The following is a 27,631-nucleotide window of genomic DNA, read 5'->3' as shown; positions in this document are numbered from 1 at the left end:
CAACTTCTGAGGCTAGATTATAAAAGATATTGCTGCTTCCACTTTGCTCTGCTTTGGAAACCAGATGCTGTGTTGGGCGCCTACTCAAGGGTCAGTGTGGCAGAGGCCTCTTGCCAGCCGCCAGCATCAATTTGCTAGTTCTATGAGTAAGCCTCTTTGGAAATGGGCCCTCTCGGCCTAGTCAAGTCTTCAGGAGTCTGCAGTACTGGCCAACATTCTTGACTGAAACCTTGTGTGAAAGCCTAACTTCAGTTGTCCTGAATTTCTAACCCACAGAAATCATGTGAAAGCATGAATGTTTATTATTGAGTGAAGCTATTAACATTTGGGGTAATTTATTTTATAAAATGAATAACAAATACAGGGAGATTTTGTAGAAGTTTTATCAGATTAAGGAAGTTCCCACTGATTTTTACTTTCATAAGATATTTTTTTACAATTACAAATTGATGTTGAATATTATATGAATTTTATCCATCTTATTTTGAATTTTATCATTCCTTAATGTGCCAGCATGATTAGTTGTGCTTCCCTGGTGGCTCAGACAGTAAAGACTCTGCCTTCAATGGGGGAGACCTAGGTTTGATCCCTGGGCTGGGAAGATCCCCTGGAGGAGGAAGTGGCAATCCACTCCAGTATTCTTGCCTGGAGAGTCCCGTGGAGAGAGGAGCCTTGTGGGCTACAGTCCACAGAGTTGCAAAGATGCAGACTGAGTGACACAACACTACTACTACGATTAGTTACACTGGTTGATTTTCTAGTGTTAAAACAAGCTTGTATTTCTAGGATAAGCCCAAGTTGGTTATAACGTATTATCCTTTTTTACATTATTGGATTTAGTTTTTTAATACTTTATAAGGATTTTTGCATCTATATTATTGAATGAGTCTGGCCTACAATCTTCGTCTGCCTGCCAGGCTCTTCTGTCTATGGGAGTCTCCAGGCAAGTCTCATGGGAGACTCCATGGGAGTCTCCACTGGAGTGGGTAGCCATTCCCTTCTCCAGGGGACCTTCCTGACCCAAGGATCAAACTTGGGTCTCCCGGATTGCAGGCAGATTCTTTACCCACTGAGCCACCAGGGAAGCCCCTTTTCTCATAAAGTTTTGGTGCCGGGATTTTGCTTTTCATCAGTTGGGGAGTAATTTATTTTTTTCCATACTCTGGATTGGCTTATATAAAATGAAATTGTTTGGCTCTTCAATGTGTATTTTAACGCACTGGTAAAACAATCTGGACCTGATTTCTATCTGGGAAGATTTTCAACTATTGTTTCAATGACTTAATGATTATAGAATTAGTCAAGGTTTTTGTTTATTCCTAAGTCTGTTTGAGAAAGCTATATTTTTTTTCTGGAAGTTGGTTCATTTCATGCAAGTTTTCATTTATGTTGTTTTTTTCTCATAATATACTCTTATTACCTACTTAATCTCTGTCATTTTTATACTTATTACTATTTGGACCCCCCCCCCCCCGCCCTTATTTGATCAATCTTGCCAGAGATTTTAAAATTTTAAGATTTTTTTTCTAAAAATGAAGCTTTGATTTTGTTCATTCTTTCTGTTATATGATTTTCTTTCTTTTTAAATTGGAGTGTAGTTGATTTACAATTTTGTGTTAGTTTCAGGTGTATAGGAAGGTGATTCAGATATATATATTTCAGATTATTTTCCATGATAGGTTATTACAAGACATTGAATATAGTCCACTGTGTTATACAGTAAATCCTTATTCCTTATCTACTTTATGTATAGTAGTTTCTATCTTTTAATCCCATACTCCTAATTTATCTCTCCTCCCCATCCCTTTCCATTCTGGTAACCTTAAGTTTGTTTTCTCTGTCTGTGAGTTTGTTTCTGTTTTGTAAATAAATTAATTTGTATCATTTTTTTTTAAGACTCCACATGTAAATTATACCAACATTTGTCTTTCTCTATTTGACTTACTTCATTTAGTAAGATATTCTCTAGGTCCATCCATGTTGCTGCAAATGGCATTATTTTGTTCTTTTTATTGCTGAGTAATATTCCATTATGTATATATACCACATCTTCTTTATTCATTCATCTGCTGATGGACGTTTAGGTTGCTTCCGTGTCTTGGCTAATATAAACAGTGCTGCTATGATCATAGGGGTGCATGTATCATTTTAAATTAAAATTTTCATCTTTTTAAGATATATATCCAGGAGTGGGCTAACTGGATTATGTAGTAACTCTATTTTTAGTTTTTAAGGAATCTTGATACTGTTTTTCATAGTGGCTACATAAGTTACATTCCCACCAACAGTTCAGGAGGGTTCCCTTTTCTGCATACCCTCTTCAGCATTTGTAATTTGTAGGCTTTTTTGATGATGGCCATTGTGACCCAATGTGAGTTGATACCTCATTGTAGTTTTAATTTGCATTTCTCCATTAATTAATGATGCTGAACATTTTTTCATGTTCCTCTTGGCATGCTCAAAAATGTTTTGCTTATGTTCTTTTCTATTTTGCATGGTTTTGTTAATAAGTGCTAAGAATTTAGAACACTACCCTGCACGTGGAAAGTACTATGTAAAAGTCTTACTTTCTGAGGTTATCTTAATTATTTCTTTCATTTTAGTTACTTTTTTTGGATTTATTATTTCCCTTTTCTTAACTTCTTAAGCTATATGCCATTTTGTTCTCATTCTTGGATGACTTGCTCTGGGAGAAGCTAACTGCTGTGTTGGGGGAACACTTACCAGCCCTAGTATGGTCATCCTCTTTTCAAAAGCATTTAATACTATAAACTTCCTTTTAAGTATTGCTTTAGCTGTATCACATATATGGTATATGTCACTTAGTTTAAAGTATTTTTGAATTCTAGAGAGTATATACCTTGTAATGTTGGGTATCTTCTAGATCTATTAGATTAAATTGTGAATGATGTTCTTCAGAATTGCTAAACTTTCTTGAATTGACCTGCATTATCTCAAGTAATGCTTTTTGCTTTAACACTGATTTGTCCAATATTAATATATTTTATTGTTATTGCTAGTGCTTTTCCTGATGTATTTTTTCCATTTTTTCCTTGAAAAGTTGTTATGGTTTATGTCTTTCTTGTAAAACCTCATATAGATAAACTTACTTTTATTCAATCTGATTAAATGGAACCATTTAACCCATTTACATTTATTGTGATTACAGACATATTTGTATTTCTATGTGATTTCTCTTTGTCCCACCTTCCCGCATGTGTCTTTTTATATCTTTTTTTGCCTCTTTTAAAATGATTGAATATTTTTTCATTCTTTATTTCCCAGTAGTAACTTAGAAATTATACATATTCTCTATTTTTTTAGTGTTTACCCTTGGAATTTTATTATCCATATAACTTTTCAAAGTCCAAAGGTAATCAATGTCTTTACCACACCTGACAATAAAAAAGACTGTAGAAAACTTTGCCTCCAAAGATCTCCAATTTACATGCTATTATTTTCATGCATTTAAATTCTATCTTGTTTTATTTAAACGCCACAAGACGTTGTCATTATTTCATCTAGTTATTGCTTTTTTAGAGTCACCCACATATTTACCACTTTCTTTGCTAATTATTTTGGCAGAAACAGATCATTTTCCTTTCACCTGAATTATAACTCTTTAGAATTCCTGCAGTGTTGTAGCAAACTCTCAATATTTGTTTGAAATATTTTTATTTCATTCTTGTTTTTGAAAGATATTAAGTCATTCAGTCATGTCCGACACTTTGAGACCCCATGGACTATACAGTCCATGGAATTCTCCAGGCCAGAATACTGGAGTGGGTAGCATTTCCCTTCTCCAGGGGATCTTCCCAACCCAGGGATCAAACCCAGGTCTCCCACATTGCAGGCGGATTCTTTACTAACTGAGCTATCAGGGAAGCCCTTTTTGAAAGACAGTTTTACTAAATATACATTTCTAGTTTATGCTTATTTTATTTGAGCATATTGAATACATTACTGTTTTCTGGCTTCCACTGTTCCTACTGAAATGTCAGATGTAAATCTAATAATCTTTCCTTTGAAAGTAGTGACTTTCTGTCTCATTTTAAGATAGTTTTTTTGTCTTGGGTGTCCTGCAGCTACACTACACTGTTTCTAAAGATGGGTTTCTTTTTTAAAAAATTTATTTTATTGATGTATCGTTGATTTACAATGTTGTATTAATTTCTGCTGTATATCAAAGTAATTCAGTTTTACACACATACACACACATTCTTCTTTATATTTTTTTTCCATTATGGTTTATCAGTTTAAAAAGGATACTGAATACATTTCCCTGTGCTATACAGTAGGACCTTGTTGTTTATCCATTCTCTATATAATAGCTTGCATCTGATAATCCCAAACTTCCAATCCATCATTCACATCCTCCCTCTCTCTTGGAAACCACAAGTCTGTCTTCTATGTCTGTGAGTCTGTTTCTGTTTCATAGATAAGTTCATTTGTGTCATATTTTAGATTTCATATATAAGTGATATCACATGTTATCTGTCTTTCTCTGTCTGACTTACTTCACTTAGTATGACAATCTCTAGGTCCATCTACGTTGCTGCAAATGGCATTATTTCATTCTTTTTTACAGCTGATTAGTATTCCATTACATATATGTACCACATCTTTCTTTATGCATCTGTTGATTGACATTTAGGTCGCTTCCATGTCTTGGCTATCGTAAATAAAATTATGCCACATTCTTGAATATCAGCTAGTTTAAAGATTCCTTTTAAACAGCTAGTTTAAAAGTTCTGTTTACCTTTTCCCCCATCTCAACTTTGAAGAGATTTACCCCTAAAACTCACTTTTAGTCTTGATAACTTCTCACTGAAGTGTTCTTTCACTGTTATCCATTCAACCTTCCTCTGGGTTGTTGGAAGCTCAGACCTTGTGCCTCTAATCTGCTTTGTGTGGAGTTTAGGCTAAAATACAGTTGGATCGGTCAAACTGAGGATCTTTTTCTAGGATCTGTGTCCTTCAGCTATTTCAATTCTCATTTGAACTTACAGATTCTTGTAAAATCCAAGCATTTTCATAAAGTGAAGTGAAAGTGAAAGTCGCTCAGTCGTGTCCGACACTTTGCGACTCCATAGACCATACAGTCCATGGAATTCTCCAGGCCAGAGTACTGGAGTGGGTAGCCTTTCCCTTCTCCAGGAGATCTTCCCAACCCAGGGATCAAACCCAGGTCTTTTGCATTGCAGGCGGATTCTTTACCAGCTGAGCCACAAGAGAAGCCCAATAAAGTCTCTTATAAAAACACATATGGAACCTGTAGAAAAAGAGATTAAGAAAGAGGTGGGATGACAATGACAACTGCTGTTTTTTAAGGTAGGTACTTATAAGCTGAGGTTTTCTTACACAGGCATTATTTTAAGCAGTAATATTTGTGTCCAATATTGGGCTCACAAAGTTTAAGAGGGAGAATTTGACAACAACAGAAGAAGACAACAATGTTACAAAATGTGAAGAGTAAAAACAGTGTTAATAGGGCCTAATAACAAATTTATGACTGACTGTAAGAGGGCAATTTAATGATTCCATTGAGAACCAAATAGGAAGAGACAGAAATTACTTTAGAAAGGATTTAGGTTGGATATTAGAAAGAACTTTCTGACAACTAAAAGTTATTGGATGCTGGAATTCATTTTCAGAAAAATGGTGGTATCATCTCTGGAGATGTTTAAGGAGAGAACAATCTGTTTCCCTTCGGTCTGCTTGGAAGTAGTTCATTCATTCATTCAACACATTTAATGAGTGCCTCTGTTGTTCTAGATGCTGTTCTATGCACAAGAGAGACAGCTGTGGAAACGTAGAAATGAACTTATGTCATGGAACTTCACATTACAGAGGTGGTGATGGTGGGGAGATAGATAATGAATAAATGACACAGCAATTTCAGATGATACTTGCTATCAAACAGGATAATTAATAAGAAATGACTAATGACTAATAGGACAGGGAACTATATTCAATATCCTGGGACAAAGCATAATGGAGAAGAATTTAAAAAAAAGAATGTATATATGTGTATAACTGAGTCACTTTGCTGTGTGACAGAGATTGGCACAACACTGTAAATCAACCATACTTCAGTTTAAAAAAATAGATGACCAGAGACCTACTTTAGATCAGGTGGTGATGGAAGGAATTTCTAAAGAGAGGAATATATGAAATGAGACATGAAAGACAGGAAGGAGCCACCAAGCATGGATTCACAGAGGAACATTGCAGTGAATGGAACAGTAGATGCAAAGGTCCAGAGGTAGGAACAAGTCAGGCAGATTTATGGAGCCAAAAGAAAACCTGTGTGGCTGAAGCCTAGTAAGCAGAAAGGGGAGAATAGTTGGAGATAAGGTCAAATAGATTAGAATAAACTAGATCAGGAAGAGCCTGCAAGATATTTGGATTTGATTCTAAGACAATGGGAAGTCATAGGAGGATTTTAAGCAGGGGAGTAGTATCATAATATGGTTAACATTATTGAAAAATGTATTCTGGTTGCTGTGTGAAGAACACTTTAGACAAATGATCGAATGGAAACAGAGAGAAACATTTAGGGGACTTCTGTGGAGGTCCAAGCAGAAGATGATGGTGGTTTGGTCAAGAGTGGTAGCAGTAGATGAAAAGAAAAGTAGACAGATACGAAGACTTTTTCCAGTACATTGGTTCTATGATTGTCCAAGGAAATTAATATTTTTATTTCCAAAAGAAAAATAATGTAGCATGCAAGAAGTATGAACATATAACTTTTAATGCCTATGATTTCACAATGGCTTGTACACTTACATTATATGGAGAAAGGGAAAGGCATTCTTTGAAACAAGAGCACTAGTGAAATCAGGGTCATATGCTGTTATGGAATGGTCTCGATGGAGATGTGTTCTCTGCTTTGAACATTGACAATGGTTCTTTTCTTCTCAGTCCTCTGAAGTTGCACCATGCTTATTATTGATGAGGCTAGAAAGATAATTTATGGCACATCATGCAGACCCTTATATGATAGGCTAAGGACACCATATTTTATTTTATAGGGGGGTCATGGAAGATTTTTCTGAGCAGATTAATACTATGCTTCCACATTTTTATTAAAAATGTTAATTTGGTAAAGAATGGATCAAAATGGGAGAGATCCTGGAGATAAGAGAATTACTTATAAAACTCTTAGTTATCCAGGCAAGAAGTAATAAGGCTTTAGACTAGGAAAGAGACAGAGATGAGAAAGGAAGGAACTGATGAGATGAGAAAGTTAGGAGACTGACTTACAGCCTCTAACAACTTACAGATGGAACTGACTGGAATTAGCAAGTGGAATAGAGGTAGACAAAGGTTGTTTCTGCGATTTTGAATCGAAAAGTAGGATGCTTATTAAGGGAAAGCGGAGAACAGACAAGGAGATGGTTTGGGGCAAGGGGAAATAGAATGGATCTGTTTCACAATGATGACAATTATAGTTAACATTTCTGAACTATACCGTTAAAAATGGTTAAGATGGTAAATTTTATATTATATGTTTTTAATCACAATAAAAAAAGAGAGGAAATAAAGGAAAGGGTAATAAAGGCAAGCTGTTTTGTGTTAGCAGCTGCAATCTGCCAAAGTACAGGCTGGAGAGAGAGAATGCCTTAGTACCATCAATTACAGGACAAGTCAAGGAGACCCCTGGTAACTATTCAGCTTAAGTTCTATAAGACTGAAACACAGTATCTAATGGTCTCTGCCTGTCCAAAAGCCAGCCCTCCAAGAAACCCTCTGGTGTTTTATTTTACTCTGGACTTCTGAAGAAATACATTTCATATTAAAAAAAAAAAAATAAGCACCAAGTAATACACAAAACTATCCTCACCCAAATGCCCATACCTCTGCTAATGTTCTAAAGGAGCCATGATGAAGTGACACCTCACCTATGGCTTTAGATGGCTTTGGCCTGGCCATTGCCTGAACTGTTTAACTACTCAGGTTTTCTGAGCACCAGCCTAGCTGGCTCCCTGTGAGGGTGATTTATTGGTGTGTTTCTCACTAGTCATGGTTATCCCTTCTTTATCAGTCATTTCCCTCATTTCTCTCTCTGTAATTCAGCCATATTGAGGTATAATTGACAAATAAAATTGTAAGATATTTAAAATGTACATCTTGATGATTTAATATACATGTACATATGAAAGGCTCCCTCCCATTAGTTAATGACCACATCCATCACCTTGCATATTCATCTTTTCTCTTTGTGTGTGGATACTTAAATTCTACTCCCCTATAAAATTTCAATTATACAATACCATGTTACCAACTTCTACCCCGCCCCACCCCCATTTCCTATTACATTTTCCAAGCAACCACTCATCTTTCTACCACTATAAATTAGTCTGCATTTTCTATAATTAAAAAATTTTTTTTATTTATTTTTGGCTGTGCTAGGTCTTTGTTGTTTCAAGGACTTTTCTCTAGCTACAGTGAGCAAGGGCTACTCTCTAGTTGCAGTGCATGGGTTTCTCATTGCAGTAGCTTCTCTTATTGTGGAGCACAGGCTGTAGGGCATGAGGACTTCAATAGTTGTGGCACAAGGGCTCATTTGTTTTGGCTCCTGGATTCTAGAGAACAAGCTCAATAGTTGCAGCACACAGGCTTAGTTGCTCCACAGCATGTGGAATCTTCCCAGACTAGGGATCGAACCCATGTCTCCTGCATTGGCAGGCGGATTCTTAACCACTGGACCACCAAAGAAGCCCTAGAATTTTTTGTATGAATGAAATCATATACAGTACGTACTTTTTTTTGTCTATGTCATTTCATTCAATATAATGTTTTTGAGTTTTTTTTTCAAATTGTTCATTTATCAAGTTCATTTCTTTTCTTTTTGCTAAGTAGTATTCCATTGCATGAATGTACCATATTTTGCTTACCTGTTCACAAGTAGGTGGTCATAAGGGTTTTTTCCAGTTGTTGTTTAATCGCAAAGTTATGCCCAACTCTTTTGCAAGGCCATGGACTGTAGCCCACCAGGCTCCTCTGTCTATGGGATTTCCCAGGCAAGAATACTAGAATGGATTGCCATTTCCTTCTCCAGGGGATCTTCCTAACCCAGGGACTGGACCTGTTCTCCTGCATTGCAGGTCTCCTGCATCCACCAAGGAACCCCTTCCAGTTCTTAGCTTTTACAAAGAAAGCTGCTATTAACATTTAATACAAGTCCTTGTATGAACATATACTTTCATTTATTTGGAGGTAAATACTTGGAAATGGAATGACAGGTTCACATGATAAGTCCCAGGAAGGGGGGATTTGGGTTCTAATCAGTGAAAAACTTCAAAATCATTGAATGAATTTTAATCCTTTTTAGTTTAAGATAGACTAAAAAATTTAAAAATTTTAAACATTTATGTTCCCAATTTAGTTGGGATCTCTCCCAACTATGATAGTATAAAACTATGCTCAGCATATTGGATGTCCTTAGTTTGTCTTTTGGGGGCTTCCCTTGTTGCTCAGCTGGTAAAGAATCCACCTGCAATGTGGGAGACCTGGGTTCGATCCCTGGGTTGGGAAGATCCCCTGGAGAAAGGTAAGGCTAACCACTCCACTATTCCGGCCTGGAGAATTCCATGGACTGTATAGACCGTGGGGTTGCAAAGAGTCGGACATGACTGAGCGACTTTCACTTTTGTTTAGTTTGCCTCTAATATTTGTCACTTTCTCTTTAATATTTTCGATTTCTTTTTGGTTTTAAAGTTTCCTTCTTTTTCACCTTCTATGTCTGTTAAGGTGGTTTCTGTTTGTTTGTTCACTCTGGTGTTCCAGTCTCTGAATTTTTTCCTTTGTTTCTAGTTCTTTTATGAGTTCTGTCACTTTATTTCAAGTATCTCTACTTCTGATTTCTACTATTTTATGTCTTGTATCATTTAAAAGTGTTTTTCAGCTCATTTTGGAGCAGAATAGCCTTCATCTGTTTCTGGTGTGCTTTCATTTTCACTGTTTGTAAAAATGTTATCTGCTTCTCATTCTCCTTTTCCTCATGATAACCTTTATTGGATTTAATCTTGATGCTTTTCTGTTGCTTATTTTTATGGGATGTTGGTTTTCCTGAAATTTTATGAGACAGGCGAGTCATGTTTAAAAATGCCATGTCTTGCTTTCCCACAGTTTCCTGACATTGTTCCCTTCCCCCATTTAATCCGACTCTGTCTTTCCTTGGCTCTATTGATCACCATCACCAGGTGGACACGACTGAGCAACTAAGCTTAGCACACACCAGGTGGATAGTTCTCTCAGGAGGGAGACAGGCTGCTAATGGTTGCTTTCTTAAAGTCCATCAAAAATAATTGATGGCACATATTGTCTGCAGTTTGAGAGGTCTTGGCACTCAGGACCACTGGATAAAGACCTCCTCTGTGAACTCAAGGCTTCTTTGCTTTAAAAAAAGGTTTCTTTAGGGGAACAGTCTAGGCTGGAATCACCCTCTGAGCTGTGCTCTCTCAATGCTGTTTTTCCTTTTCTCCAACTGGATATAAAATTTAGTCTCAGGCCAAAAAAGAAGGAGACTATTGAGTTCCACTCAAGAGGCTGTCACATGGCACAGTAACCAGGACATTCACAAAGTGAGTATCGCTCCACCACTCCTCAAATGATAAAGAGCAAGTCATTTTACCTTCCTATGCTCAGAGACAAATTCCATTTGTCTAGCAAATTGTTTCCAAATGCATCGTAACTTAATTTTTAAAAAGTAAAGAAGATAGGGCATGGGCTTTCCAGTTCCATTTGGTAAGCATCACACCATTTTTACCTGACACCCTGTCCCTTCCTGTACATGCACAATCTGCTTGGCTTCTGAAAGCTTTTGAGTTTGATACCCTGGAACTGGGTAATTTTCCCATTTTATGGAAATATAATTGATATATAGCATTGTAGAAGTTTAAGGTGTACAACCTGATTCGACAGACATATATATTGCAAGAGGATCACCACCCTGTTTTGTTAATACCCATCACCTGGGACTAAGCTATTTTTAAGGCCATGTTTTTCACGGTGCAAGTGTGCGGATTGTTGAAGTGACAATGCCTGGCCTCCGTGCCAGGTTAATTTAATCAAGAATCATGAGCCGTAGCCTAGGAAACTGGGCTTTTAATAAGTGCTCTGGAGGATTTGATCACTCACCAAAACCTGAAAACTCCTGCTAAGGTAAGTTCCAACAGTATCGTTCTAACATGAATGATTGGGGGATTAAGGATTGCTAAAGATGTTTATTTTGTCTATCTGCTATGATTCAGAGAAGGGAAGGACACTTTTCTTACTTTTTAAACAGGTCATTAGAAACAAGGCTGAGCAGTCTTTCTCAAAACAGGGCATTAGGATGCAAAAAACATCATGTATGTAGAGAATCCTTAGATTGTGCGGGTGCTGGAGAGAAATTCCAGAGATCACAGGTAGCATGACTACTTCTGCCAGTAATAAATACCATTCATTAATCATCCTGTGCCAGGCAGGATGTATGGACTTTAAATCACCTCATTTGAGTCTTCTACAGCCTTCAGAGGCAAGTATGACTATCTCGTATTATAAATAAAGGTTCAGAAAGGTTAGGTAAATTTTTAAATGCCCCATAGCCGACGAGTTGTTGGGTTAGGATTCAAACTCAGTTCTGAATGATGCCAAAGTTAGCCAGACCACCTCTGCTCTCTGACTGGGGTGATCAGTGCGTGGAAAGGAGACAGTGTGGTCTGGTACTAGGGGATTATGGTTCTGTTGGGTCACAGTCTTTGCCCATAGCTGGTGAGAGGAAACACAGAATAGAGGTCTGTTTAGTAAGCACTTCAAGGAGACAGATGGGCATTGTCAATCAATTGTGCTCTGATTTCCTAGAGAACTCAGGAATAGATTCTCATGGCGTTAGTTGTTATTGAATTGAGAAATGGAAACTGTATGCTGCAAGAATTGATTCCTCTTAAAATTTTTGTTTTCCTCTCCAAAACTTGTATAAATGAAATAGCAATGATCTTCGGGAGAGCTTTTAAAAAAGACAAATGGCTGGGCTCCTCCCCAAATTTATGAATCAGAGTTTCTTGGGGGTAGAATCTGGGGATCTATATCTTTTTAAAAAGTTCCCTGGTGATTCTGTTGGTCAGAAAGGTTTGGGAAGCATTGGATTAAATGATCCAAAATGAATTACTTGGGCTCGGGGGTAACTTTCCTAATTGGAATGGGTCTGATTTGAGTTGCCAGGCAAGCCCTCTCTGGCAGAAAGTGTCTGCTTTCTTCCTTAGCCAATCTCCCCTCCTAATTTGCTTGTACTTCCCACCCTATATCTTCACTGTCGCCGTCACCCGCTTTCCCACCCAAAACTGGCTGAAAAACGACGTTTAGAACAGCAGCGCCACATTGTGGAAAGAAATAGTATTGCACTACAAAAAGCACGACGCCGTCCTCAAGGGTCACTGGGGCTGCGATGACCATTCTGTCCTGCAGGGAGCACCATTTCCTTACATTTTTAGGCGAGGCAGTCTCCTTACCTGTGTGGGGTGACCTCAGTAAACGTCCTTATAGAAAGGCACGAGGTGGAAGGAACATTGCGCCAAACGGAAAACAAAGATCTCCTCACTGTGAAACTAGAATAAACTGGGATGACTAGGTACACAGGCATGGCCAAGCCTTCTGCTGACGTTAAATGCCAATCTCTGTGACAGTCTTGCTCAGGGAGACTAGAGTGGTCCCCGTTTCCCAGTCAATATGTGACTTCATTTAAAACATATCTATCGCAGGTAATACCTGCTGTAAGGTATATCTTGGAAAGATTAATTTTTATATGATAATTCAAGCATAATTAATATATCAGACCTCTTAAATGGTGCTATTTCTCCACAGTGACACATTGGCTATATTGATGGAGCAGGTTGGGGTACACTGTGTTCTGATTATTCACCTTTTGATTGATTCCTACCTGGCTAAGTCTCCCTCCATCTCTGTCTGTCTATTTCTCATACGCACACACTCATGTTTCTGATATTTATGGACACATTTTTTCAATGGCCTGATCATCTTTAGTGATCTGGCTAGCAAATTAATACAGCTAGAAAGAAGATGTTAAAAGTGTACTTATTTTGTAACAGTTGCATATTGGTTCCAAAGTTGGGAAGTCACACTGGGCAAGATCTGTCTCTGCATATTTGTGTACGATTTCTTGGCAGATGATGGTGTATGGCTTTGTTTCTTTGCTTTGCAACTTCAGGCTGCTTGGTTTTCTGAACTCTAGAGTTCAGATCTGGTAGCCGGATCGCAGTGTCTAGTGTCCTGGTTTCCTTGTGGTTTTATTTGCTCTGATATGCTTGCTGTCTCCCTAACCAGACTGAAAGCCCCTTGACTGAAGGTTCCAAGCCTAGATCTCTTCTAGCCTTTAGACATCTGCATTGTTGGACATGCACTGCCTGGCCAACATGAATGTTTGGGCTGACTGAATAATGGGGAGAGGTGTTTTAAGAGAATGAGAGGTGAAGGAGAGCCAGGAAAGAGAAAGGGATGAAAAATAATGTTTCTAAAAGACTGATTTAACTGACCAGTGGAAGGAAGTAGTTTCAGAAAAGGAAAACAGAAGAGCAGGTCTAATCAGAGGCAACATGAAGGGAGGAAATTAGTCTAGTTTTTTTTTAAAAGTGGAAATGTTATTGTGGACAATAACTTCTGAGGAGATATTGTGATTCATGCATGAGGAAAATAAGATTTCTTCACTGAATGACGACCAAGATGAATGTTTCAAAAGGTATCGTATGAAAGAAAGTTTTACTTTTGGAATGTGTGAGTTGTAAATTCACCCAGTTGGTGAATGAACACAGCTTTAAAACAACAGGCCAGACTTCAGATTTTTTCCTGAATGTTACAATCAAGTATTGAAGACCAAAGCCAATTTGAAATCTGACTTTATTCTTCTATAAGAATCAAGCCAGTGTACATGTCCATTAAGATTCAAAGAGTTCTGGTTGTGCTTTAGCTCCTTAGATACCATGAATTGAGGAGGAGGACAGTCTTGCCTCAGTCCAACACTCAGCTTCATCAGTGAGGCATGTTTTCCATCTGTCAGTCCTAAGTCTCGGAGTCATGTCTGACTACTTGTGACCCTATGGACTGTAGCCCTTCAGGCTCCTCTGGTCGTGGGATTCTCCAGGCAAGAGTACTGGAGTGGGTTGCCCTGCCCTCCTCCAGGGGATCTTCCCAAGCCTGGAATTGAACCCACGTCTCTTATGTCTCCTGCCCTGGCAGGTGTGTTCTTTACCACTAGTGCCACTGTAGCCTTTCCAACACTCAGCCTCATCAGCGAGGCATGTTTTCCAGAGACCCTTATTTAGCATATTTTAGTGCTTAGAATTTAGAAAGGATTAAGATTTATTGAAGTAAAAGCATATTTGGAAAATAGATATTTTGTTTCTTATTTTCACTTGCTTTTTAGTTGCACATATACTTGATAGAATACATCTGGAATGTTGTAAAACAAAACTCAGAACTTTATCACTTTGCTCATATTTTTTTCTTTCTTTCTCTCTTCCTTTCTTTCTTTCACATGAAGAAGAGAAGGAGTGCATGTTCTTTTTCCTACCCAGGGCCCTGACAAGATACTCCCTTTTCCTGCCTCTTTAATAAATATGTTCTCATACCCAGCTCTTGCCTCTTTAAATGTCTTCCAGATTTGCCTCTAGTCTCCTGGAAAATGCCCAGCTCTCCTGAGCACCTATCACTTTATATGCCTTCTGTCTACTGAGCTGTCTCTTGGTGTCTGTTCTGTCTCAGGTGCCTATCCTTTAAGTGTCTAACCTATCGTGGGCCTTGGCCCCTTCATTTAAAACACACACACACACACGCACAACTCAGAATTGTATCACTTCACTCAATCTGTTTCTTATTTAACATAAGAAGACTTATATAAGTCCTATAAGTCTTATATAAGCCTGTTTCTTATTTAAATAATTTTTTTTCTGTCTCTGAAGTGATTGTTTTGGTGGTAGTTGTTGTTCAGTTGCTCAGTCGTGTCTGACTCTTTGCAACCCCATGGAATGCAGCACGCCAGGCTTCTCTGTCCATCACGAACTCCTGGAGCTTGCTCAGGCTCATGTCCATTGAGTCAGTGATGCCATCCAACCATCTCATCCTCTGTTGTCCCCTTCTCCTCCTGCCTTCAATCTTTCCCAGCATTAGGGTCTTTTCCAATGAGTCAGCTCTTCCCATCAGGTAGCCAAAGTATTGGAGCTTCAGCTTCAGGATCAGTTCATCCAATGAATATTCAGGGTTGATTTCTTTTAGGATTGACTGGTTTGATCTCCTTGCTGTCCAACGGACTCTCAAGAGTCTACTCCAGCACCATAGTTGAGAAGGCATCAATTCTTCAGTGCTCAGCCTTTTTTATTGTCCAGTTTTCACATCCATACATGACTACTGGAAAAACCACAGCTTTAACTATACAGACCGTCATCAGCAAAGTAATGTCTCTGCTTTTTAATATGCTGTCTAGGTTTGTCATAACTTTCCTTCCAAGGAGCAACTGTCTTAATTTCATGGTTGCAGTCACCGTCCACAGTGATTTTGAAGTCCAAGAAAATTAAGTCTGTCATTGTTTCCATTGTTTTCCCATCTATTTGCCATGAAGTGTTGGGACTGTATGCCCTGATCTTCATTTTTTGAATGTTGAGTTTAGGCCATCTTTTTCACTCTCCTCTTTCACCTACAAGAGGCTCTTTAGTTCCTCTTTGCTTTCTGTGGTTAGGATAGTATCATTTGCATACCTGAGGTTATTGATATTTCTTCCAGCAGTCTTGATTCCAGCTTATCTTTCTCGTGATTTACTCTGCATATAAGTTAAATAAGCAGGGTGATGATGCATAGCCTTGGCATACTCCTTTCCCAATTTGGAACCAGTCCATTGTTCCATGTCCAGTTTTAACTGTTGCTTCTTGACCTGCATACAGATTTCTCAGGGGCAGGCAAGGTGATCTGGTATTCCCATCATTTTAACTTTCCAGTTTGTTGTGATACACACAGTCAAAGGCTTTAGCATAGTCAATGAAGCAGAAGTTTTTCTGGAATTCTCTTGCTTTTTCTATGATCCAACGGATGTTGGCTATTTGATCTCTGATTCCTCTGCCTTTTCTAAATCCAGCTTGTACATCTGGAAGTTCTCGGTTCATCTCATGTTGTTTGAAGGAGACATAATCCACTGATTTTAGTGGAATCAGTGTGAAATGGCTGGAATCTGGATCAGTGACTTGGTCATGGTTGTAAAGAAGAATAAATAAGTCTGAAAACTGTAAACTCATGGACTGGAGCATATTGGTTAATTGGGTTTCTGAGTAACTATGGGTTATGAGAAGACAGTTTTGTTTGAAATCTCTCTGTATTGCCTCAGTTATTTTGTTGCTTTAATACGTAGTCTAATGAACATAATTAAACCTTGTCTTACTGATTCAGCATCCTGCAATGCCTCAGGATCATTACTCTGAACATAAAATACACTTCTACACCATACTGTAGCTTCAGAAGATAGAGAAGTTTAAGATGGCTCCCAGACATTTCTGTACTTTTGAAAAAGAAATCTCTGTGATCTGTGCATTTCACTGTATGTGAATTTACCCTAAACAAGTAAATGCCTGTTACATATTTTAGAATAATGGACTATTCACTCCAGAAGAGACTCTTGAGATTATGAATATTTAATAGATGAGAAAACTAAGACCCAGAAAACAGCAAGGAAAATGAGTTACAGGACGTCTATGATCAGTGTCTCCTGATTGCGAATCCAGAGGCCCTTTGACTCTGCTCTGATGCAGCTTTCAAGTGATCTGGGATTATTGTCGTTTGTCTCCCTTCCCCCATAAAAAGTGGAGTTCCTTCTCAAAATTGGCTCTTCAGGGGTTTTGGTCAAATGAATGTAAGCTCCAGTAAAATGAGCTCCCTAGGGGAGCCTGTTTTGTTCACTGATGTCTTTTCAACACCTAGAACTGTTCTTATCCTTTGGAAGGCCCTGAATAAATGTTTGTGAATGAAAGAATGAAATGAAATTGTAATATTTATTTTCTACAAGATAACTTGATTTCAAGTTCATAGGCTACCTCTACCTCTGGGTTAATCTACTCAGCATTCATTAAGACTGATCGTATACAGATTACAGGTTAGAATCATTTGAGCCAAAACTTTGAGTTAATAATTAGAAAAATGAAAGATAAATATTAAATAATTATGGTGAAGCATCATGAACTTTTGTCTCACTTTAACTGTGTATCTCAATTTCAAACCCCATGTGTTTGAAGCTAGGAGCCCAGATACTAAACCGTAAAAACATTCTTCAGATGGTAAAATGGATCAGCAAAAGAGAAAATATCACAACTCAGCTTTGCAAAGCTGTCTGTTAAATATGAGTTCTACATAATAGTCAAATATCTCTTTGAACAAGGCAAACAAAGCCATCAAAGCTAGGGAGAACAGGAAATTCTTGGACACTGTACCCTGTACTTATTTTCAGAGATGCCGTTTGACTCTCAAAATTTGTGAGTATGTTTAAATCATCCCATAAGTGCTTCAGTATTAAGAAATACCTCAGAAACAAACTCAAAAATGAATAAATTACAAAACCCCTCTATTTAAGGACCAGTTTAAAATTTAACCGTGTAAACATTTAAGGTTATGTGCCTCAGTCAGTTCAGTTCAGTTCCATTGCTCAGTCGTGTCTGACTCTTTGCGACCCCATGAATCACGGCACGCCAGGCCTCCCTGTCCATCACCAAGTCCCGGAGTTTACTCAAACTCATGTCCATTGAATCAGTGATGCCATCCAGCCATCTCATCCTCTGTCGTCCCCTTCTCCTCCTGCCCCCAACCCCTCCCAGCATCGGGGTCTTTTCCAATGAGTCAACTCTTCGCTTGAGGTGGTCAAAGTATTGGAGTTTCAGCTTCAGCATCAGTCCTTCCAATGAACACCCAGGACTGATCTCCTTTAGGATGGACTGATTGGATCTCCTTGCAGTCCAAGGGACTCTCAAGAGTCTTCTCCAACACCACAGTTCAAAAGCATCATTACGTGCATAAACAGGTGGGTTTAGACTTGGAGTCTTGATTTCAATAATACAAAATCAGAAGATGTTAACTTATCTACAAAACAAGACCCAGATGTTATCACTTTATATTTCTAAAAATGCTTTTAGATCTCCAGAAGTGTTTTAATTTCTTTTTTCTTGAATCACCACTAAACCATAAGCTCCTCAAAGTTGAGGATCATGTCTAACTCCTGTTTATATCGGCAGTGCTTGGCTCGGTGGTGGAAAATAAAAGGAACTTAAGTTGAATGAATGAATTTTAGGGACAGACTTAAGGGTCTTCTTGGAAATTATAAAGATATGTGGAAACATTAATAGAAAAATGTTTATGGGGTCCAGGAACACTTAACTGGAGTAAAGAGATGGGTAAAGATTAAAGGAAATGCAGACTTATCTTTTTGGACTCCAATCTCCGGTATTTGTGAGCCTGCCTCTAAGCCCCTTAATCCTCATTATCACGTATGCCCACTGCAAGAGCTTTGTGGAAAACGTATATATGCAAAAACATCTTTACTGTTACTGAAGTACATTGAAAGGACAGCTTTCTTATAACTTCTAATTTTGCCTGATTTCTGAACTACTGTGCCTATTAGTAAAAAATCTCATACGTGCCATGGAGATATTGCTTTCTGGGTAGAAATTTTACTTTCTGTACTCTCTTCTCTCAGCTTTCTTTTCAAATCAACTTTAACCTGTCCAGAACAAGAAGTTATATGGTAGGAGAGATTACAAGGTGGTGGAAATGGGCGTAGAGAATGCAAGGAAGAAGAGACTCTTTCTGACCTTAAACAAGGAATGTGCAGGTTTTAGGAAGCAAAAGAACTGAAAACAGGCTACCTAGGCAAAGTTGATGGAATGTGCTTCCTCCTTACTGAAGGGCTGTTAGGATCCAGTGTCCTGAGGAAGTTGGTCTGAGACCTTAGGGGTCAGGGCTATTGTGAGGGTCTGGTTTTTTGTTCTTACAGCTTGAAAAGTCATTGTTCTGGCCAGCTTTTCCAAAAAGCTGGAAATTTTGGATCAGGAAATTTCAAGATCAGGGCTGAATCTATACTTTATCTTCGCATTTTTCTAGTTAGCAATTGGGCTGAATGTGTAAGCCTCCAGTAGTAAGTGGCACTTTAGGTTAATATTTAATTTATTAACCCTTAGGGAAGGAAATGTCCGCTTGTATTCTTATTGTTGATTTTAAAGTTTGAAGCAGTTCATACAAATGCTTTTATTTGTTCTTCCCAATGTTGATTTAACAAGATAAGGGGCACAAATGATTATATACAACAAATCAAATTCCTGAACCACAAAAAAAGGTTAGCCAGCTATTAATCTCAATTTCTCAACAAAAGGAAGTTTAGTTGTTGTTGTTCAACATTCTTTGCTCTCATCACTGGTTAGCTTCTTTGCAGAGGAGAAACTGAGAAATTTAGTGAAATGTCCTAAAATTTCTCAGCAGAGCTTTATCTTCTTGCTGCTTGAGTGAGGACCTTAACAAAATCTATTTGTGAGAGGTGGTATTCCATCAGCTAAACCCTGGTAATAAATCCTGTGACCTTTTCCCTTGGGCAGAGAATTAGGTGAGGATTCGGGCTGACCTAATGTAAAATGATGAACTAATCAGAGGGAAGAATCCCTGGGGGAAGGCACAGCAACCCACTCAAGTATTCTTGCCTGGAGAGTTCCCTGGACAGAGGAGCCTGACAGGCTACAGTCCATGAGGTTGCAAAAGAATCAGACACGACTGAAGCGACTTAGCACACACAAGGCAAAATGATGAACTAATCAGAATTCTCTACGCTACTCTCCTCCCTCTTACAGGCATGCACCCCAGAGCCGCCTCCTCAGCCCTAGCCTCACCTCTCTGGTATCCCCTCATCTACCTATGAGAGATGGGGCTTAATTATAGTCAAACTCTATTGTCCCTCTCTCTCTCTCTTTTTTTTTTTTTTTTTAATTCAAGCTCTTCATTTTATCCTCTCTGAAATCTAAACTGATTTTAAAGATGACAGTGAACTAGTCTGATAAATGAATTTGAATGAGCCACTCACATTTGCTAAATTCATTTTCTTTCCACTTTCACCTTAATTCACTCTGGCTTTTTTACCCACCACTGAATTGACCCTGATTATTGGTTACCTTCCTTACTTGAGTTCCTAGATACATTGGACATGTTGACCCCTCCTTCTTTCTTAAAATTCTTCTCTTAAACTTCACACTCCAATTTCTCCTGGTTTTCCTCCTACCTAGAACACTCTGGCCATTTCTCTATCTCCTTTGTCGATTGCTGTTCTTCTGCACGATCCTTAAATATTACTTCCTCAGAGCGCTCTCCTAGGATCTCTTTTCTTATTCTAAGCTTCTGGTTTGTGTGCTTAGTCACTCAGTCATGTCCGACTCTTTACAACTCCGTGGACTGCAGCCCACCAGGCTCCTCTGTCCAAGGGGATTCTCCAGGCTAGAATACTGGAATGAGTTGCCATGCCCTCGTCCAGGGGATCTTCCCAACCCAGGGATTGAACCCAGGTCTCCCACATTGCAGGCAGATTCTTTACCATCTGAGCCATCAAGGAAGCCCAAGAATACTGGAGTGGGTAACTTATCTGTTTTCCAGGGGATCTTCCTGACCCAGGAATCATACTGGGGTCTCCTGCATTGCATGTGGATTCTTTACCAGCTGGGCTCACTTCTGGTTTGGCTGTCTCAAATCCTCTATGACTTTGACCATCTTCTCTATGCTCCTGACTCCCACATCTCTCCGGCTCATCTGTCTCTCCCAAGGTTTAGACATGTATTTCCAATTACTTCTCCCCTGGGATGTTTCACAGGAACCTGCAACTCAGCATGGTCAAAACTCATTCTCCACATTTCATCTTCTTCCTCCATGCCCTGAACTCGGTGAATGATGCCACCATAAACCCATTTGCTTATAACCCAAAATACAATTTAACCAATAAACAGTTTTTAAATACTGCTGTGTGTCACATACTATGCTAGCACATGAACACAGAAATAAGGTGTTGGATAAGCCTGGCCCCTGTCCTTGGGTTGCTTATAAGCCAGAAGAGAATGCAAACATTAAACAATCATACAAATACCCAATTCATCATAATTGTTGTAAGCACTACCAAGGAAAAGATAGGGAAGGAATCATTTTTGACTCTTTCTCCTTTCCATACCTATCAATTCTATCTATCCTCTCAGTTGTAACTCCCAAGTATCTCTTCAGTTTGTCCTCTTCCCTCTTTTCTGCTGCCACCAATAGCTTTCCTTTGAACTGAAATTGCTTCCTAATAGATTTCCTGTGTCTGCTCCTGTGCCTGTAGTCTATTCACCACACTATATCCACAGTGATCTTTTACAATGCACATCTGCTTGTCACTTTCCTATTTAAAACCCTTCAGTAGAATAAGATTGTTTATATAAAAAAGATAATAAAGTTGATAAATTAATAAATAGAGGTGAAAACATAATCTGGCTTTATTGAGGAAAATTCTAGGAGTGGTTCAGAGAGGAAAAAATATTTGACTTCCCATTATAAACTCATCCTTACCATTTGATCTGCTTTATGTATATGTATTACTTTAATAAAAATGAGTAAGTGGTGACCATTTTATAATGGATTGAAACATCAAGTCACTGTGTTGGCACCAGGAACTAATATCTGTTACAGATCAGTTATCCTTCAAAAACACACAAACTCATAGAAAAAGAGATCAGATTTGTGGTTACCAGAGGTGAGGGGTAGGAGAGGGGGAAACTGATGAGTGTGGTCAAGGGGGACAAATTTCCATTTATAAGATAAACAAGTACTAGGGATGTGCAACATGAGAAACATAATTGACATTGCTGCTTGTTACATATCAAAGTTGTTAACAGAGTAAATCCTAAGAGTTCTCATCACAAGGTAAAAAAATTTTTTGTGAATTTTCTGTCCACATGAGATGATAGATGTTCACTAAACTTATTGTGATTATCATTTTGTAATGTTGTTCAGTCGCTCAGTTTTGTCCGACTTTTTGTGACCCTCATGGACTGCAGCACGCCAGGCTTCCCTGTCCATCACCAACTCCCGGAGCTTGCTCAGACTCATGTCCATTGAGTCAGTGATGCCATCCAACCATCTCATCCTCTGCCGTCCCCTTCTCCTCCTGCCTGCAATCTTTCCCAGCATCAGGGTATTTTCCAATGAGTCAGCTCTTCCCATCAGGTGGCCAAAGTATTGGAGCTTCAGCTTTAGCATCAGTTCATCCAATGAATATTCAGGGTACAGCATACTGATCTGACTTACATCATTTATGTAAAGTCACATCAGTATATGCTGTACACCTTAAGTGTACACAGTGCTGTATGTCAACTGTATCTCAGCATAACTAGAAGGAAAAAAACAAGGCACTACTGCTCTGTGAAAGTTAGTACACTTGGACCAAGTAGTATACTTGGGCTTCCCTTGTGGCTCAGTTGGTAAAGAATCCACCTGCAATATGGGAGACCTGGGTTCAGTCCCTGGGTTTGGAAGATAAGGTGGAGAAAGGAAAGGCTATCCACTCCAGTATTCTGGCCTGGAGAATTCCATGGACTGTATAGTCCATGGGATTGCAAAGAGTCGGACACAACTGGGCGACTTTTACTTTCATACTTGGACCAAGGTGAGAGGAATCTGTGTCCCAAGTCCCAGGTTTTAGGGCCTCTTTGATCCTTCTTTCAATAGGTGGAAGCATCCGTGGGACCAAGTGGCTGTGTCCACCCTGAATCTGTATTCACCTCCTTTTCCGCTAGGTTTTGGGGACTTGGAACCCTAGCACTTCTTGCCCAAGTGGCCTAAAACCCAATTCCAGAGTCTGTGTGGGCCTCTTCCCTGGCCTACCTTCTAAGGGTGGACTGCACCACCTGTGCACGCATCACCACATCCCTGGTGTGGCTGTTTGAAGGGCACAAAACTGGAACTGAAATGTGGGGATTAGAGAGTTAGCCTGGAGGAGCACAAGGACCTCCGAGAGTGGGGAGGCCTGGGGAAGGGTCCAGAGGCTGGAACTTGGGAGCCAGCTCTCACCACACTTTCTGGTGTGGAACTCTGTGCCATTCGGAAATTCTAAATCCAAATCTAGGCTTTAAAATATGGAGGCATTTATGTGTTGCAGCAGAAGGAAAGATGACACCTCTGTCCTCTTTTAACAGTTTGTCAGGTTTGTTTGTAAATTCTAAATATTTGAACATAATATGTGAGCCTTTGTTTGTTTTCTTGATTTAGCTCTGAAAATATTAGGGCCAAACCTGTTGAAAATCCTTCTGATAGCTTAGGAAAGGGAGGTTTTAAAGCCCTCTGGATATATCTGTTCCTTTAATCATAATATTTAAAACTGCTTGTTAAATATTTCACAAGCCAAGTTGGCATGGGTGTAACTCAGCTACTGGAAAACCCAGCCTGGGCCAAGCAGTCACTTCAGAGATCCCAAAGGTCAGGGACTGAAGGTGACATGATCTGGTCAGGCCAGTCCCAGCTCCCCCCAGCATCTCAGGATGAATGTGTGGCTGTCTTAACTCCATTCAGGTTGAACCTAGGGCCAGACATTCTGGAAAGTGAAGTCAAGTAGGCCTCAGAAAGCATCACTACAAACAAAGCTAGTGGAGGCGATGGAATTCCAGTTGAACTATTTCAAATCCTGAAAGACGATGCTGTAAAAGTGCTGCACTCAATATGCTAGCAAATTTGGAAAACTCAGCAGTGGCCACAGGACTGGAAAAGGTCAGGTTTCATTCCAATCCCTAAGAAAGGCAATGCCAAAGAATGCTCAAACTACTGCACAATTGCACTCATCTCACACGCTAGTAAAGTAATGCTGAAAATTCTCCAAGCCAGGCTTCAGCAATACATGAACCGTGAATTTCTGGATGTTCAAGCTGGTTTTAGAAAAGGCAGAGGAACCAGAGATCAAACTGACAACATCCTCTGGATCATAGAAAAAGTAAGAGAATTCCAGAGAAACATCTATTTCTGCTTTATCGACTATGCCAAAGCCTTTGACTGTGTGGATCACAATAAACTGTGGAAAATTCTGAAAGAGAAGGAAATACCAGACCATCTGACCTGTCTCTTGAGAAACGTGTATGCAGATCAGGAAGCAACAGTTAGAACTGGACATGGAACAACAGACTGGTTCCAAATAGGAAAAGGAGTACATGAAGGTTGTGTATTGTCACCCTGCTTATTTAACTTATATGCAGAGTACATCATGAGAAATGCTGGGCTAGGTGGGATGCATGAGACAAGTGCTCTGGCCTGGTGCACTGGGAAGACCCAGAGGAATCGGGTGGAGAGGGAGGTGGGAGGGGGGATCGGGATGGGGAATACGTGTAAATCTATGGCTGATTCATATCAATGTATGACAAAACCCACTGGAAAAATTAAAAAAAAAAAAAAAAAGAAATGCTGGGCTGGAAGAAGCACAAGCTGGAATCAAGATTGCTGGGAGAAATATCAGTAACCTCAGATATGCAGATGACACCACCCTTATGGCAGAAAGTGAAGAGGAGAGTGAAAATTTGGCTTAAAACTCAACATTCAGAAAACTAAGATCATGGCATCTCGTCCCATCACTTCATGGGAAATAGATGGGGAAACAGTGGAAACAATGTCAGACTTTATTTTGGGGGGCTCTAAAATCACTGCAGATGGTGATTGCACCCATGAAATTAAAAGACGCTTACTGCTTAGAAGGAAAGTTATGACCAACCTAGATAGCATGTTTAAAAGCAGAGACATTACTTTGCCAACAAAGGTCCATCTAGTCAAGGCTATAGTTTTTCCAGTAGTCATGTATGGATGTGAGAGTTGGATGGTGAAGAAAGCTGAGCACTGAACAGTTGATGCTTTTGAACTGTGGTGTTGGAGAAGACTCTTGAGAGTCCCTTGGACTGCATGGAGATCCAACCAGTCCATCCTAAAGGAGATCAGTCCTGGGTGTTCATTGAAAGGACTGATGTTGAAGCTGAAATTCCAAAACTTTGGCCACCTCATGTGAAGAGTTGACTGACTGGAAAAGACCCTGATGCTGGGAAGGATTGGGGGGAGGAGGAGAAGGGGACTACAGAGGATGAGATGGCTGGATGGCATCACTGACTCGATGGACATGGGTTTGGGTAAACTCTGGGAGTTGGTGATGGACAGGGAGCCCTGGCGTGCTGCGATTCATGGGGCCGCAAAGAGTCGGACATGACTGAGCGACTGAACTGAACTGAACTGCACTGGTTGCGTGTGACTTTCCATATGATTTACCTTGTTATTGTTACCAAATCAAAGAATTCATGTTCACTTTATGGAATGTTCATATTTTCAAACTGGCCCAAGTTTGTAGTTTTGTAAAAAATTGAAACTACTCTGATTCTCTTTCTCTCCTTTCCTTTCTTTCTTCTTGATGACAGGACAAAGTCCCCAAAGAAAGTCCCTCCCCAAAAGAAAGTCATTGTGAATTTCTTTAGTAAACAAGCTTTTCATTGAGAAGAAAACAGACCAACTTATGGACCCAGGGTCCAGGACTGTGACTTTTCATCCTATTTCTAAGAGGGTCCCATCATGTGCTCTTCAGCAAATGCTCTAGCTTCTTCATGCCTCTTTTTCTTCATCTCTAGCTACACAGAACTGAGGTTTCTGTCCTACTGCCCAAAGGAAGTGGCTATCTGCATAAACTGAATAAGGAAAGAAAAGTACAAAATGTCCTGTGAATATGTTTTATTCATGAGCAACAGTATGAAAGCAGAGTACAGTGATGAAAGAACTATTGGTCACAGAGGGTATTTTTTCCCCAGCCACACCCACATACTGACAACGATCTCAGCCACTTGCATTTTCTCTGATTACAAAGAGGTAACAGAAAAAAATCTGGCTGTACCAGAGTCCCACTTCACATAAAGTGGACATTTTTGGAGGCAAGACTCATGAGTAGCAAGACTAAGGGGTAGTCACAAGGACAAAGGTCTCTACCAGTTCCAAAATTTTAGAATTTTAAATTGTTTGAGAGTAGGCATGCTCAGCTGAACAGGAGAACTACTTCCCTTTTCAATGTTAGTGTCAAAATTTTGGCATTGCCTGGTCTGTCTGAGGTTGAATTTGACTTAATCTAGGATTAAGTCAGTTGAACTCACAGACTAAGAAATATAGGATTAGAAAATTTTATTAGCTTTGTTGGATGAATCCAAAAGGTGGGAAGGTATCCCTTTTACTGGCATCTGAAAAAGGTTGACCAACACCTTTTCTTTTTATTGAATCACTTGCTAAGTTGCCAGACTGAGGGAAAAGGAGTATGGATGTCCAAGCTAAGGATAATTGAAGGTAAGCCCTTCAGTAGTGGACCAGGAACAGGGCTATGAAGGGTCTGGTGTCTTTTTCTTCCCCAACAGAGGGTAGAGTGGAATGAATATATGGGACAGTGACAGAGAAGTGCATGTCTCAGAAAATGGAAAGAAGAAATACTGACAGAAGAAGCAGAGGCAACTCCTGCTGATTCCTGCCTGAAGCCATCATTCTGCCCTCTGGCTTCTGCATTCTGGCACCACTGAATGTTAGACCCTATGCCTAACTGCGGAGACTCACCATCCTCTTTATCCCACGCACCATTCTTAAAAAGTCCCTGATTGAATATAATGTGAAGAGGTCCACTTTCTTCATACAAGTCTAATAACTGCAGGAAGTATTACATACACTCACCTTCAAGTTTGGAAACATTACTGTAGGTCTTGTGTGCTGGTCTTCCATCACCAGAGTGAGATGAATGAATTCCTGTGTGTTTCCTCCTGATTTTTGTGGCAGCTAAATCACTGCATCAATAGCTTTTTCTGTGAAATGTTCAAAGAAGAGAAAAACATTACACTTGATTTTGCAAGTATCTTCATGAAAAGAATTTTTTTTTTTTCCTTAGAATCTCCTATCTAGGACAAAAGGCTAGATGCAAAGGGAATTTCCCTCATGAAGGAAAAGCTAAAGATTCTCACTATGATAGGCAAGTACTTACCTCTTATCTTCCTTCATGAAAGATCATTTCCCATTCCAATTCTTTGTAAAGTAAACCTGTTACTAGATTTTGGCTTCAAACTAAGCTTCCACTGATATGTCCAAGTCACCAGTGTAGCTGAGTTGGCAACAAAGAGTCTATGGGTATGGATATCTTTGGTATCTGCTGTATCTCTTTCCCAACCTAAAATCTGGGAAGGTTGCAGATTAGTCTTTTTAACACAGAGGATTTACAAGCCAATATGGAATATTCTCACCTAAGTTTAAGACTAGAGACCTCTTTAAGAAAATTAGAGATACCAAGGGAATATTTCTTGCAAAGATGGGCTCAATAAAGGAAAGAAATGGTATGGACTTAACAGAAGCAGAAGATATTAAGAAGAGGTGGCAAGAATACACAGAAGAACTATACAAAAAAGATCTTCATGACCCAGATAACCATGATGGTGTGATCACTCACCTAGAGCCAGATATCATGAAATGTGAAGTCAAGTGGGCCTTAGGAACATCACTACAAACAAAGCTAGTGGAGGTGATAGAATTCCAGTTGAGCTATTTCAAATCCTGAAAGATGAAGCTA

The 27,631-nt window shown here is 39.3% G+C and overlaps 1 long non-coding RNA gene across 1 annotated transcript in view; it reads right to left on the bottom strand.

Annotated features, from left to right (window-relative positions):
- Positions 1-6,803: 6,803 nt before the first annotated feature.
- Positions 6,804-27,631, bottom strand: part of LOC133070736 (uncharacterized) — a 39,067-nt gene continuing 18,239 nt past the window's right edge. The window contains exons 2-3 of the long non-coding RNA XR_009696205.1: positions 26,749-26,876; positions 6,804-6,960 (exon numbers count right to left, since the gene is read on the bottom strand). This is a non-coding gene — a long non-coding RNA (uncharacterized LOC133070736). The remainder of the gene's footprint in view (positions 6,961-26,748; positions 26,877-27,631) is intronic.

Source organism: Dama dama, chromosome 15, assembly GCF_033118175.1.
Source record: "Dama dama isolate Ldn47 chromosome 15, ASM3311817v1, whole genome shotgun sequence".
NCBI classification, from domain to species: Eukaryota; Metazoa; Chordata; class Mammalia; order Artiodactyla; family Cervidae; genus Dama; species Dama dama.
This window is presented reverse-complemented; position numbering and strand designations above follow the sequence as displayed.